Source organism: Dipteris shenzhenensis, chromosome 33 (assembly GCF_047967505.1).
Source record: "Dipteris shenzhenensis isolate YYH24624 ecotype China chromosome 33, Dip_SZ_1.0, whole genome shotgun sequence".
NCBI classification, from domain to species: domain Eukaryota; kingdom Viridiplantae; phylum Streptophyta; class Polypodiopsida; order Gleicheniales; family Dipteridaceae; genus Dipteris; species Dipteris shenzhenensis.
This window is the reverse complement of record NC_141628.1, coordinates 14,620,033-14,633,146: the sequence shown is the minus strand read 5'-3', so window position 1 is coordinate 14,633,146 and position 13,114 is coordinate 14,620,033. Positions and strand designations below refer to the sequence as shown.

General features: G+C 39.3%; 1 pseudogene; it reads right to left on the bottom strand.

Moving 5' to 3' along the window:
* Positions 1-11,435: 11,435 nt before the first annotated feature.
* Positions 11,436-12,662, bottom strand: LOC147879731 (gibberellin receptor GID1C pseudogene; annotated as a pseudogene).
* Positions 12,663-13,114: the final 452 nt, after the last annotated feature.

The following is a 13,114-nucleotide window of genomic DNA, read 5'->3' as shown; positions in this document are numbered from 1 at the left end:
AATGGAAAAATATTGCTCTCAAAATGGCAGCATCCAACAAAACAAGCCAACAAGAGTCGGCAACATCTTCATATTGATTTAGCAGAAGAATATGCGTCTTTGTCAAAGCGACAGTACGTAGGAGCCATGCAAAGAGGGAACATGAGAAGAGAAGGCTTACAACATATCGACTAGTGTGATGGAAACATTTATCCAAGATGTCTACTCAGAATCTTTACTCCATTTTCAAATCCGATTACATTGTTGAACTTTGTGGGTGATGGAAATAAAGGTATGCATGGATACATCACAGCTCAATTTGAAGTTGTGCATATGTATAAGTGTTTACACGAGCAGGAGGCGAACATGAAAATGCAATTTTGTGGAAAGCAACAAAGTTGATGTGAACTTAATCCAAGAGGCTCTTGATGACAGGAGTTAGCACGGAAGAGTATTATTCTATTTTCAAAGTAGTGTCAACTTTAAAATATCAGAGGATCAAACGTGTGCTCCATCCAAACCCTACCAAAGTATAGAAGTCAAGAGGTTTACTCAACCAATAAGTAGGTGATTTTATTGGGCATTGGTTACACATTGAGAGCGTATACAAAGGTAACAAGGGTAGCACTGTGTATAATTCTTGGAAAAATATTTTTGTTGATCTTGAACAATTACGAAGAATGATGGTTGAATTCTATGGAATTACATTTGAAGAGTGCCAGAGGAAGACTTATATTTGTGGTTCTAATTAAAACCTTCTAGCTTTGACTCCACTTGACGGTTTGATAGGAACATTCTTTCCATTTGTTGACTTCTTAAGGTTTGTAGATTGCTAAATATGAGTATCTCCTCCATGGAGACCCATGTCTGATAATACTTTTTCTAATGTAATAATTGCTTTTTTTCTATGCCTTTTTGATCGAAGCTTCCAAGCAAATCCAATATATTACAAAATTAACTTTTTGATGATTCTACATAAAGCATGCAACATGTATATACGTAAGTTGCACAACGGAATGTCCAAGATTACTTTGAATTCTGGATCAATCTTATTCCTATTAGAAGCTCCCCACCTTTTAGGATCCATGACATGGGCTGACTTCTTGCAGTAAAGGCATGAAGATTTTCAGTTACCTCCTTTGCTTATGTTGAACATGCACTTGAGGGTCTTGAGGTCCCTCAACTTGGAAATCACCTTTTCCTTTGACATGAAGTTGCCCTCCTTGAACTTGGTTTCTGATGTGACTGTTGGTATTTTTGTATGGTGGAGTACCCAAAATTTAGTGGCCCTCTGTCTTAACCTACCATTACAAACTGTAACTCTATTAAAGAATAAAGACATTATAAATAGAATTAGACATCAACACATTATACATATGAAAAACCATTTAAAGTCCAAGTTCGTCCTTACGTTACATTGAAATATCTTGAGTCTGCTTTTGCTATTGATGGATTAAGAGCTCTATTCATAAGCGTGATGGTCACTCTTTCAATCTTTTGGGAAGCTTAGTAGACGATCAAAATATGTTTCGAGGGTGAGATATGGCCTTTGGAAGCTTGTGCATAATGCTGTCAAAGATGATGAGGCAGATGGTGTTGCTAGAAATCTTAAAGTAGAAGTATGGAAATCATTAGACAAGCTATTCATACTTTTGTGAGACAAAAAGACATGGACCAAGAGCAATCACCATGTATTAGAAGAGGAGCTTAAAACTTTTGGAAAATCAATGAAACAAGCTTGGACAAGTTGCAACATAACACACTATATGGTAAACAAAACGATTTTGTCTTGTGAGGCAAATCTATTTGGTACTCGCTAGAAAAAATAATGACTTAATCGTTTCTGTGATTGAGCATATTATCTATAACCACCTTCCGTATTTTGTCAAAAATTATGGATGCCCTATAATTTGGTCCACACAAGGAATGGAGAAGTCTCATTACGTTGCAAGAAATGCATTTTTTTGACACACACAACATTTCGGAGGAGCATAGAAGACATAGTATCAAAGAAGTATTTGAAAGGTTCTGTAGATGTATACAACAAAGGTCACAGATAAAGAAAAAAGTTGCATTATCACAAGTTAAACTTGCCTTCAACATGGCACACAAGAAAAGAAGAAGGAAAACCCTAGACAACTCAACAACTGCAAAGAAACATGTGGAATGGTGGTAGGAATCCATACAGTTGTCTGTATTTCTAGGTAAAGCGATAACAAGTTGGGGGAAAAAGGCATTACCTGTCTACCCAAACATAACTATGATGTTCTAACACCTAGTTTGTTTGGATGGTGGTAGGTAAGTGGACCTTGACCTCGGAACCTAGACTGCTTGAGGATTCGTCATTTTTTTTCAATATTGTGTTTGCCAAACTCAATATTATTAAAAATTCTTAACTTTGGTTGAAATTTTTACAAAATCTAATTGTTGCATTTTTCCCAACTTAGACATCTCAAACCTTTTTTTCTTATATGTTTCTCTTTTTTTAACTTTTATCCAATTGATGGAATCAATTGTATGGCTCAATTATTCAAAGTACTTTTTCACACACACACACACACACACACACACACACACACACACACACACACACACATTTACCTTTTTATGATCTACACTAAGATACCAACCTACATTACCACCTCTGTCTACTCCTACACCTATCTTGATATCATTAACTCCGTGAGGATAGTCCTCAAGGAATCCTTCAAAGGTCTCAGAATGGTTCCGCTAAAAAGCATGCACTATTCTGTTGGGTTTTACAACCTTGGTAGAACCTACAACCTCTACAAGGCAATGCATATCTTATAGAGATCCAAGTCACTCATCCTTGCTGTGGTTGTGCTTGTGAAAGGTGCTTGTTGCTATTGAAAATAGAGTAAGAAAGGTTTTCTGAATGTCATTTGGAGGAAGCAAATTCCATAATCGATGCTTTAGGCATGCATTGTAGAGGCAAGGTAAGACAAATAGGGCATTCAAAATCTATACAAGCTTCCAAACTTGCTTTCTGAGAAGGAAAACACATTTTCTAATTTTGACGGCACGAAGAAGGGGTCTCTACCATAGCATTCCTCTCCAAACCTCCTTTGAGCTACCACCTTTTTCTCCTCAAGGTCTACTTTCACCTATCTGGAAAGATTTGTACTCCCTCAAATTGCATATTTATATCTCCACATTGTGTGAAGATAGTGGGAGAGAGGGAAGGAGTCTCACTTGCGGCTTTCTCACATACACAATGGGGGAATACACACAAAGGTGGAGGCTGAAAACAATTTTCTTAGTTGTGTAAGCCAAAAGAACTCTAGTACAAAGAAATAGAAGAACCCAATATGTGGGTCTCAAACCAAACTCAGCTAACTAAGGTGACATACTAACTGAGCCACGAACTAGAGTACATAAGGATAGCTGTCATCTAGCTATTATTCGTGGGCGGTGTACCAACCGCATCTGCAGCTAACAAGTCGGTGACATAAATGCACAACGGTCACCCTGGCATGTCATGAGTGGAGCTCAATATCTCAACACTCCCCCTCGAGCTCAATCCCAATTCTTACACACCAAGCAGGTCTTTGAACTTGTGCAGCTTCTCTGTGCCCAATGCCTTCGTGAATATGTCAGCTACCTGATCCTCTATGCTGACATAAACTAGATCAATAAGACCTAGTAAAACCTTCTCCTGCACATAGTGATAATGCACCTCAATGTGCTTTGTTCTAGCATGATAGACTGGGTTATTTGCCAAGTGTATACTGCTCATGTTGTCATAATAAATGACAACTGGCCCATCTGTAGACTGATGCATATCATAGAGTAGCTTATGCAACCAAGCTACCTCACATGCAGCCATTGCTGCACCCCTGTACTCAGCCTCTGTGCTCGACAAGGCAACTGTAGGCTGTTTCTTGCTGCTCCAAGTGACTGCAGCACTCCCAAAAGAGAACACATATCCACTGGTAGATCGTCTATCTGAAATACTACCAGCCCAATCAACATCATTGTATCCATGCAACTGTATCTGAACCCCAGCCTCATAAAATAGTCCATACTGCAATGTGGACTTCACATATCTAAGTATGCGTCTAGCCGCATCCAAATGCGGTTTCCTTGGAGCCTGCATAAACTGACTTACCAATCTAACAACATAGCTCAAATTTGGCCTGGTAATAGTCATATAAATCACTTTAGAGGTATACTTCAACAGTTGCAAATCCGGAAAAAAGTTTCATTATCAAAAGTGAAACTTGCCTATAGTATTGCACAAAAGAAAAGAAGAAGGTAGATCCTTAACAATTCAACAAACATTCAGAGTGGAGGCAGTCAAAGGTCTTTGTGAATCACAAGTGGATTGATAGAGGTGGAAACCTTATGGAGATTTATTAACAATAAATCAAAGACTTTGTAATATTTTCCAAAACATTTATTACAAAATCTGAGACCTTTTCTTGTAGGACTTTGTGTCCTTTGTAGCTTTTGACAATACAATATATTTGAGTTTACTCTTGTACTTCTTTTACATCAAGGTGCTCTCCTTCGATCTGTTTAGTGTTAGAATCTAGTAGAAGTGGCTCTCTAAACCTAATCAAATGATGCTTTCCATAACCATCTAATTGTCTAGGATCTTTGATTTCAAGTGCTAAAGCATAAGCAGTGTATGTCACAAAGTACCCTACCCTTGAGCACTGTTCGCTTGGGAAATACCCAAAAATGTCCAAAGCAAATAACTTCTTAATTAATATAACCCTTGTAGTTTCGCCAATTTACATGGTACCCACCAAGAAACTTTGACAAACATTAAAAAAGTAGACAACCATCGCTCCATCGCGTTACTCAATTGTCTATGGTATATCAAAATCTTGGCAGAGGACATCTTGTTCATGTAGCGTGCAAGGGAAGACAACTGTCTAAGTCCCCTCTCTAGGCTCCGAATGGACCTTCTCAAAAAATTGTCATTTTCAATATAGAGCTACAATATCAAAAAAGAAGTAATGAGAAATATGTACACAGGTCATGGATAAAACAGATCTAGTAGAGAAAATAGTGACAGCGTACCTTCATATTCTCATCATCCTCCAAAATTTTATCGGTCCAAAGATTAGTGCTTCTTTCCAAGCTACTTTGTGTTTTCCTTTGCTCCTTCACCTTCGGCTGAATATTATTCTGCTCCTCCACCTTTTACGTTTTGACCTTATTGAAGGTCTTCATCATCCATGTCCTCCTCATCCTCAGCTTTTTGAAAGCACATTGAGAGTCCCTCCTTGTAATCACATACTATGGGTGATTCCCCTTTGAGAAGACGGTGCGGTTTGAGCATGGCTTGGACATCAGGAAACATGACATACTTGTGCGTGAGGCCAAAATCTTGCATCATAGAGGCTTCTCTTCTTTTAACAGGACGTTTATAGATGGAAGGCCATCCTTGGATACCAAAAAATAGATTAGATATGGTGGAAATAGTGGATTGTAGCCAAAAGAAAACATTTTTCCAGTGAGGGTTTGACTTGTGGTTGGCTTGTAAAGGAACAAGTAGGTCTGCAACCGAATGTTTATCTCTTGCTACTAAGAAGGTCTCTATTAGATTGAACAAGTGAACCTTGCCCGTGGTGAGAAGACACTGACAATACCCCTTGGTTCCTTTGGTTTGCTGAGTCTAGTTTTCATGTCTTCGTAGCCTTCACTAACAGCTTTTCTATGTGACAATTACTTATTGCCTTCCCACCTACCTTCAAACGTTGACCTTGGATCTTTAATCTACTTCAACCTCGGATTCTAGTTCTTCCTTTGGTTGCTATTGGGATGCTTCGGTTAGCTACTACATTCTTTGACTTCAAGGCAGTCAATAAATTTTCTCCTTGGTCCTTTAGTTGCACTTGGGACCCTTTGGTTAGCTACGACATTCTTTGACTTTAATGCAGTCAACAAGATTTTCTCTATTAGTCTAGTATTTCAAATTGAAGGGACCCATCAAAGGCTTGGAAAATCTTGAAGCATTTGGGAAGAGTTTGGTTGTGCTTACATGAAGAGTTTAAATCCTCCATGTGAACTAGTTGAGGCATTAACATTTCCTCCCTCCTGTGAAGTATTGGAGACACACACACACACACACACACACACACACACACACACACACACACATGTATATATATATTACAAGAGGTTCCAAAATCTTGCATGCAAGGAATGGGTGATTAAAAGGATCCCTTTAGCAAATTATTTCTAAGAAAGTGGTTTTTATATCACCTTTATCCTTGTGGTCCACTAACCTCTGTCCTTGAGAGTTACTACTTGAGGGAAAGATGACCATCTTCAAGTTGTTGTTGCAACAATCCTTGAACCACCTTCAGCTTCAATTTTAGCTAATTTGTTCCTTCTTGAAATATATACTTGAGCTTCTAAAGGCTTTGGATGAGTAGGAGATCAATGGGAGAGAGGAAGGGATGGAAGGGAGTGGAAAAATTTAAGGCTATGAGACTATAACATCTATTTCTTTCAAACCAAGCTTTGATACCAATGATGTGCAATCACTCCAACTTAATGACTAAAAAACACTCATTAGATTCAAAATGTACCCTTAAATAACAAATAATAGAAAACAAGAAGCTCAACTACCAAAGAAAGGGTATGATACATGAAAACCTAGTACAAAGAGGATAGAATCTCATGAACGATTCAATTTAGTTTCCTACAAAGAAGATGTGCGAATCAAGAACCATTTGATGCAACAAGTTTCCTTTTGAATGCTTCTTCTAGGTGATCTAGAACTTCAAATAAGGGGATTAGTAGTTCTAGGTAGCTCCTCCATCTATTATCGCTTTTACTATTGCAACTTGTAGAAATTAACATGCTTTCCATGACACCTCCATGTCTCCTCTCTAAAGCTCAAGGGAAAGTTTCTCTCAAAAGCTAAAGAAAAAGTTTCAATGTAGCTAACTACTCTTCAAAAAAACCTTAAAATCATTAAGTAATGAGGATAAGTGCATGGGAGAACAATTAGTATCATATGGATCTTGATATTCAAAATCAAAGTTCATGTCCATTGCTATTGAGGGCATCTCAATTGGTGTCGGAGGTGATGACGATGCATGGAGAGAATTCGGGACATGGGGAAACAATATGGAAGGGTGTTATTGGTGGGAGGGGTATATGAGGGGAGGAAAAAATGAAAACGTAAAAGTAAAGAACACTATAGTGTTCTGATGCCTAAGTATACATGCAATATGAAGGGATGCAAGATCGATTCATAGGATCCAAGTTCATATCGTCATGCATTGAGCCCTCACCTTGAGATCTTTTTTTGGCTTAAAAACCCCAACCATGCAACCGTTCAAATACTTCTCTTCCTTTGCTCAATCTTTTTTTGAAACGTTATGTGGACCAATTGTACAAGGCTGCATTCTAACCCAAGACATTAGCCTAACATCTTAAATAATTGCGTCCCTTCGAATTGTGAAATACAAAAGGTTGAAGTGATATCTTTGGTCTAGGAAAAGGGGAGTGCTTGATGATATTATAAAGATTGGGAGCAAGCAATGAAGAAAAAAAATTTATGCCAAGAAAAAAGAACATGTTTCATTACACAAAGGACTAGGATGGATGGGGATGGCTTGGAGAGGATGAAGAGGTTGAGAGGACAAAGAGGTTCATTGAGATTCTACACCACAAAGAAGATCCCTTTTCATGTAAGAAAAGATTTATTGCCCACCAAGAGACAGGGGGGGGGGGGGTAGGGGGACCACCCACAAAGTAAGTGGGTTCTTCCCAAGTGAGTAAATGCCCCAACCGACGGTGGGGACAAGAGGAGGGCTAGTGGAAGGCAATAGGGACCAAGGGTTCATAGAAATTTATTTTGATGATTTTTGTGTTTGCTTGACCATTGATCACCTAGCTTGCCTTTAAAAGCCTTTGCTAAATGCAACTAGGCAAGAATATTTCTTAACCTAGAAAAATGTGTCTTTTGTGCCAAAGGAGGCATCTTGCTTGGAAAATAATTCCAATTAAGGCATACAAATCAAGCCTTCAAAGATATGAGCAATATAGAAAATGCCAAAACACAATAATTTGACACAAATCAATTCATTTAGTAGGTACCGAATGAGAAGCTCTTGGGATGGTTTATAGTGCTAAAAATATTTGACACTATTTTCATGGAAGTCCTTTCATTTTCTGTGTTCATCACCAAGCTCTATTATGTTTGATTAACAAAAATACCACCCAAAGACACTTGGTGCATTAGATGTTGTTATTATACGCATTCACATTCAAGATTATCTACAAATTGAGAAAGTTGCATGCAACTATAGACTGCCTGTCATGTCTACCTAGGCTGGACCAAGTTCAAGGTGTTACCACCAAGCTTTCGGATGCATAACTATTTGTAGTTGACATTTCTAAAGCCGACTATGATGAGATTCTCTAGTACTTCTTATAGGCCACATTTCCTAAGAATATGCCCCAAGGCAAGTGCATATTGCTTTCCTTGTAGACTTGGAAAAGTATAGCTTAGTCGTAGGCCAACTCTATTGCCATGGAATAGATGGGGTCCTGCATAGATGTGTTCTTTTTCATGAATGCATGAGTAGTTGTGCTTAATGAGGTACACACCAAGCTCACTAGAGGACATTTCAGTGGAGAGCAAATAATTTTTTGTTGGAGTACCCTATGTTGAGATGCTCATGCTTGTTGCCTAGAATGTGACATATGTCACAAAATGGGTAGCTTACTAGTATAACATCACATGCCCCTCTAATTAAGTCAACCTTGGGAAGCATTCTAATGTTTGGCTTGGAAATTACATAGGTCCATTCAAGAACTTATCTCACTATACACGAAACATGTACAACGTACATTCTTTTTTCCATCAAGCGGGCAAAGGCCAAGGCATTGAGAGAGAACTTTTCTTTGAGGATTGACAAGTTCATATATGAGTGTATCATCTGTAGTATGATTTCCTAATACATGTTGTTAGTGACCAAGGAACACATTTTATTATGAATGGAGGCTTCACTTTCTAGATACCGGACTTCATGTTCATTGATCGAGTGGTGAATATGTATTATCGTCACTAGAATGGCCACAGCGAGTTGACCAATAAGGTTCTCAAGTCAATTCTCATGAAGACAGTCAGCAAGCATTTCCAAGATTGGGATACCAAGTTACATGCAACGTTATATGCATATAGAGTAGCCTACAAGGAAATACAAATTTGACTGCATTCATGATGGCCTATGGGCTTGAGGCAATGATTCCTTTGGAATTCCTTGTACCAAGCCTTTAACTAGTAGGTAAGGATCAACTCGAGAAACAATGCTTGTCCTATTGTATAGTTTTGAGCTAGGTCCTCTCAAGTTGAATGTCAAACTCAGTTACAATGGATCCTACCAACTTATTGAGGCCTTCACTAATGGGACAGTCTAACTGTCGGATTTGCAAGGCAAGGTTGTACTTGATCTCTTTAATGGAAGCTGAGTAAAGCTGTACCAAGTTAAACTTCGTAACAATGGAGGCTACCTACCTATTGAGGTCTTCACTATTGGGACAGCCTAACCATCTTATTTTTATGGCAAGGTTGTACTTGATCTCTCTAATGGAAGCTGAGTAAAGCCATACCAAGTGGAAACTTGTCTTTCTCAATTCTAAGACCCAATTCACATTGGGTACTTCCACACAAACCGGGCATTCCAAGATAAGCAATAATTGAGTCATTATGACCATAATCCTCTAGCTAGTTCAACTATTCTAAGGTGTCACATGAACCCATTCAATGTGATGGTGTTGTTGGGCAAATTAATGTAATAAGGACCCCTTTCTTGCTTGAGCTAGTTCTCTCGCCTCAAAGCTCCATTGCCCACAAAAGTTTGGCAGGATTTTACCCTCTAATAGGCAACTTTATGCCTCAGAGGAATTAGAGAATCTATTCTCTCTACTGTGTGTGCCGCCTCACTCTCTCTGATGATTTTTTTAATATTTTAGGTTGTATGTAACGAATCAATCTAATTCCTTTAATCGTGCATGTATTTTACTACGAGCTAGCTTATATTCAAATTTCAGCTCAAATGGTTCACGAGTTGAGGAGAAATTGACAAAAAAGCAATCACCCATCATGAGCTTGGCTACGACAACCTAACGAGGCAATTTTGCCTCTCCTTTATTGTGCTTATTCTCTACTGAAAGGCTTTCTTTTGGCATAAAAAGCCCCTTGAATGGTTCTCATATTGGTGAGAAATCAGTCCTCCAAGTTTCTACTATTTTGGTAAAGCTTTTTTGACAGCTTTGGGAAGTTTAATGCTAGCAATGAGTGAAAATATGTTAAGGATTATGCATTAACAATAGTTGATGCAATCGACTCAACAAAGTGAAAATATGTGTTAAGGATTATGTATTAACAATAGCTGATGCAATTGACTCAATATCTGTAATACATAGGGCCTAACTCCTTTGTTTTGTTCAGACCTTTCACAAACCTGACCTTCTTGTCTTTCAACCTATCATGCTCCATAGTGCCAAATCGTTTCATGCTAACATAATCCATATTCACAACATATAATGTAATGGTAACACAAACTTAGTTCCCAAAGCACTCCATGACAATCCAATAACACATTATCAAACCCAAAGTGACGTAACCAATCAATCATGCTCTAATTTTTGGTTTAGAAATAGTAGTGCAAAGAAAATTCATGCTTAAATATTCATTTTCGATTATCTCTCATGATTCATGAAATTCATGAAAGGAATAAAGCAAATAGACAAGGAATAAGTTACATGCAAGGTCGTATTACAAAAGTCTGCTTGTAGGCATTAATCTAAGGAATGCAATTGAAAAAATAAAGTAAAATCAAAGTTTTATACTATTGTTGTTCCTTTACCTCCATCTATAATGCATGGCAAGTTGCACACGAGTGGCCAACTTTAAGGGCATCTAAAGTCTTATTATTAGTGTAGGATGTGAAATAAAAAGTAAACGGTTGCTCTCAATCTTAATAAACCATAAGTAAACTGTGTGATGAAGCGCATTAAACTATTTCTCATTGCACATAGTTGAAATCTCATTAGACCTCATAGTTGCACTACTACACGGTTGAACTCTCATTACACATCATGATTGCACTAATTCCACAAAAAAACGCATACAAACTAATCCAAATGCTTCTAAGAACAAGCCTTCTCATCTTTATATAACATAGGACTAACGTGAAAAAATAGAACTCCAAATTAAATCCTTGACAAATGCTAAAACCTCAAAGTCTCCATACTATCATTGTAAACCACCATTGCATGCATCTGCACGTCTTCTTAAAAGCTACTGCCAAGATAGAAATATGTGACTATTCAACCACTAATCTCAAGTGATTTTATGACCAAAATAAGATGAATCTAGCTCAATGGAAATTCGAGCAAACTTTTCACGAGTTCTTAATGCACTAAAATGGTACAACCAAAATAATAAATATGACTTTCATTAATAATTAGAGCAGATATTATTGGGTCTATTCCAATCCAACTTACACTGTTGATGACTATGATGAGAAGCTCATCATCCTAGCACTATCATGGAATAGCTCAGGTGTGGGCTGCAGAATGCTCTTCAACAAAAGCCTTGATATCACTGAGCAAAATAGGCGAAAGGTGGAAAAGAGGAAACAGTGGGAAACAATGGAATCCACCTTTGTAATAAACAAGCCTTACCTCCTTCCCTGAGCTCTTCAATCCCTTAACATAATTCATCTGTCTGTCTTTGAGCCCATCATGCTCGGCAACAAGCACCATAGACGGAGGTAATGCCACATTTTTCAACGCAGACGTATCCACATTCGCTGCAGGATGGTCCCTGCTCTCTCCCTCTGGAAGAAATGCCCTCCAATACCAATCCCTATGGCTCAAACACGACAGTGGTGCATCTGCTAAACGTATCTCCGATTCTGTTCGTACCTCTCCTCCAAGCGATGGAAACATCGCTATTTGCCCTACCACTCTCACTGGCTCTAGCTCCTCACCCGCTGCCATACACCCCACATGATGCACAATATTCCCCCCCGCACTGTCCCCCATCAGAAAGCATCGAGATGAATCTGCAAAGGCCGGGAGATGGTTCTTGCCCTCTGTTCGAACCCACTTAAGGGCCGAGAAGCAATCCTCGTAGGCTGTTGGATAGCGGTACTCCGGCGAGCGCCTGTAATCCACAGAAATGACCACGACCTGTAATTCCCGGCACACACGCCTGCAGAAAGAGTCGTAGAGCGAGTGGTTTGCACGGAGGAGTGCGAAGCCACCGCCATGGAAAAAGAAGACGATGGGCAGCTTGGATTCCGTGGATGGGTTGGGCTGGTTGTTGGGCGTGGGAGAGGGAAGGAAGAGGCGAACCCAGACGCCAGAATGCGGGTCAATGACGATGTCGTGAGTCGATACTCCAAGGACTGGCTTGATACTAGCAGCAGTCTTGAGCTCAAGCAAATCTGCCAAGCTACGATTGATGAATCCATCGTTGCGAAGGACTAGATTAGCATTGAGTTTGCCGATTTTGCCGACGGCACGCCAAAGCAAAGAGACGGGAGCACCATTCTCAGAGGAGCAGTCGTCGCTAGCCATGTTCACGACCACAAAACTATGCTTTCCTTCAACGCCGTTACAGTATTGAACACGAGTGATGAACACAGTTTTTATTTATCACAATTGATGAACACGGCACCTTCTCGTTGCACCGACTAAAGGCCTTATGACTTCAATGCCTACGTCCTCTGGCCCTTGAGCCCCATGGTTCATCTTCTCCGATTTGACTTCTCCGCCCACTATTTTAGCTTCAACTTACAATTGATCGATTAAACAAAATCTAGGGAGCACTTGAGTTGAGTGGTTTTGTGAGGAAAGGAAATTAGAGAAGTCAAATCGCAGAGTGAGTCAAAATCGATTAACCTAGGCCTAAATCGATTAATTGTCAATTGCTTGGCCTGCATCCATCCATCAATCCTTCGAAGCTTTCAAGCAACAGCGATTTTTGGTTCTCTGCAGATCTCGCCCAGCTTTTGTGGCATGTAGCAGATCGTCGAGCGACTGCATCCACAACAGGCCTTTCGGGTTTGGGAAGATTTTGGGCAATCGCGGCATCCAGAGGAATTCGGTACATTGCTTGTGCAGCCAGTTG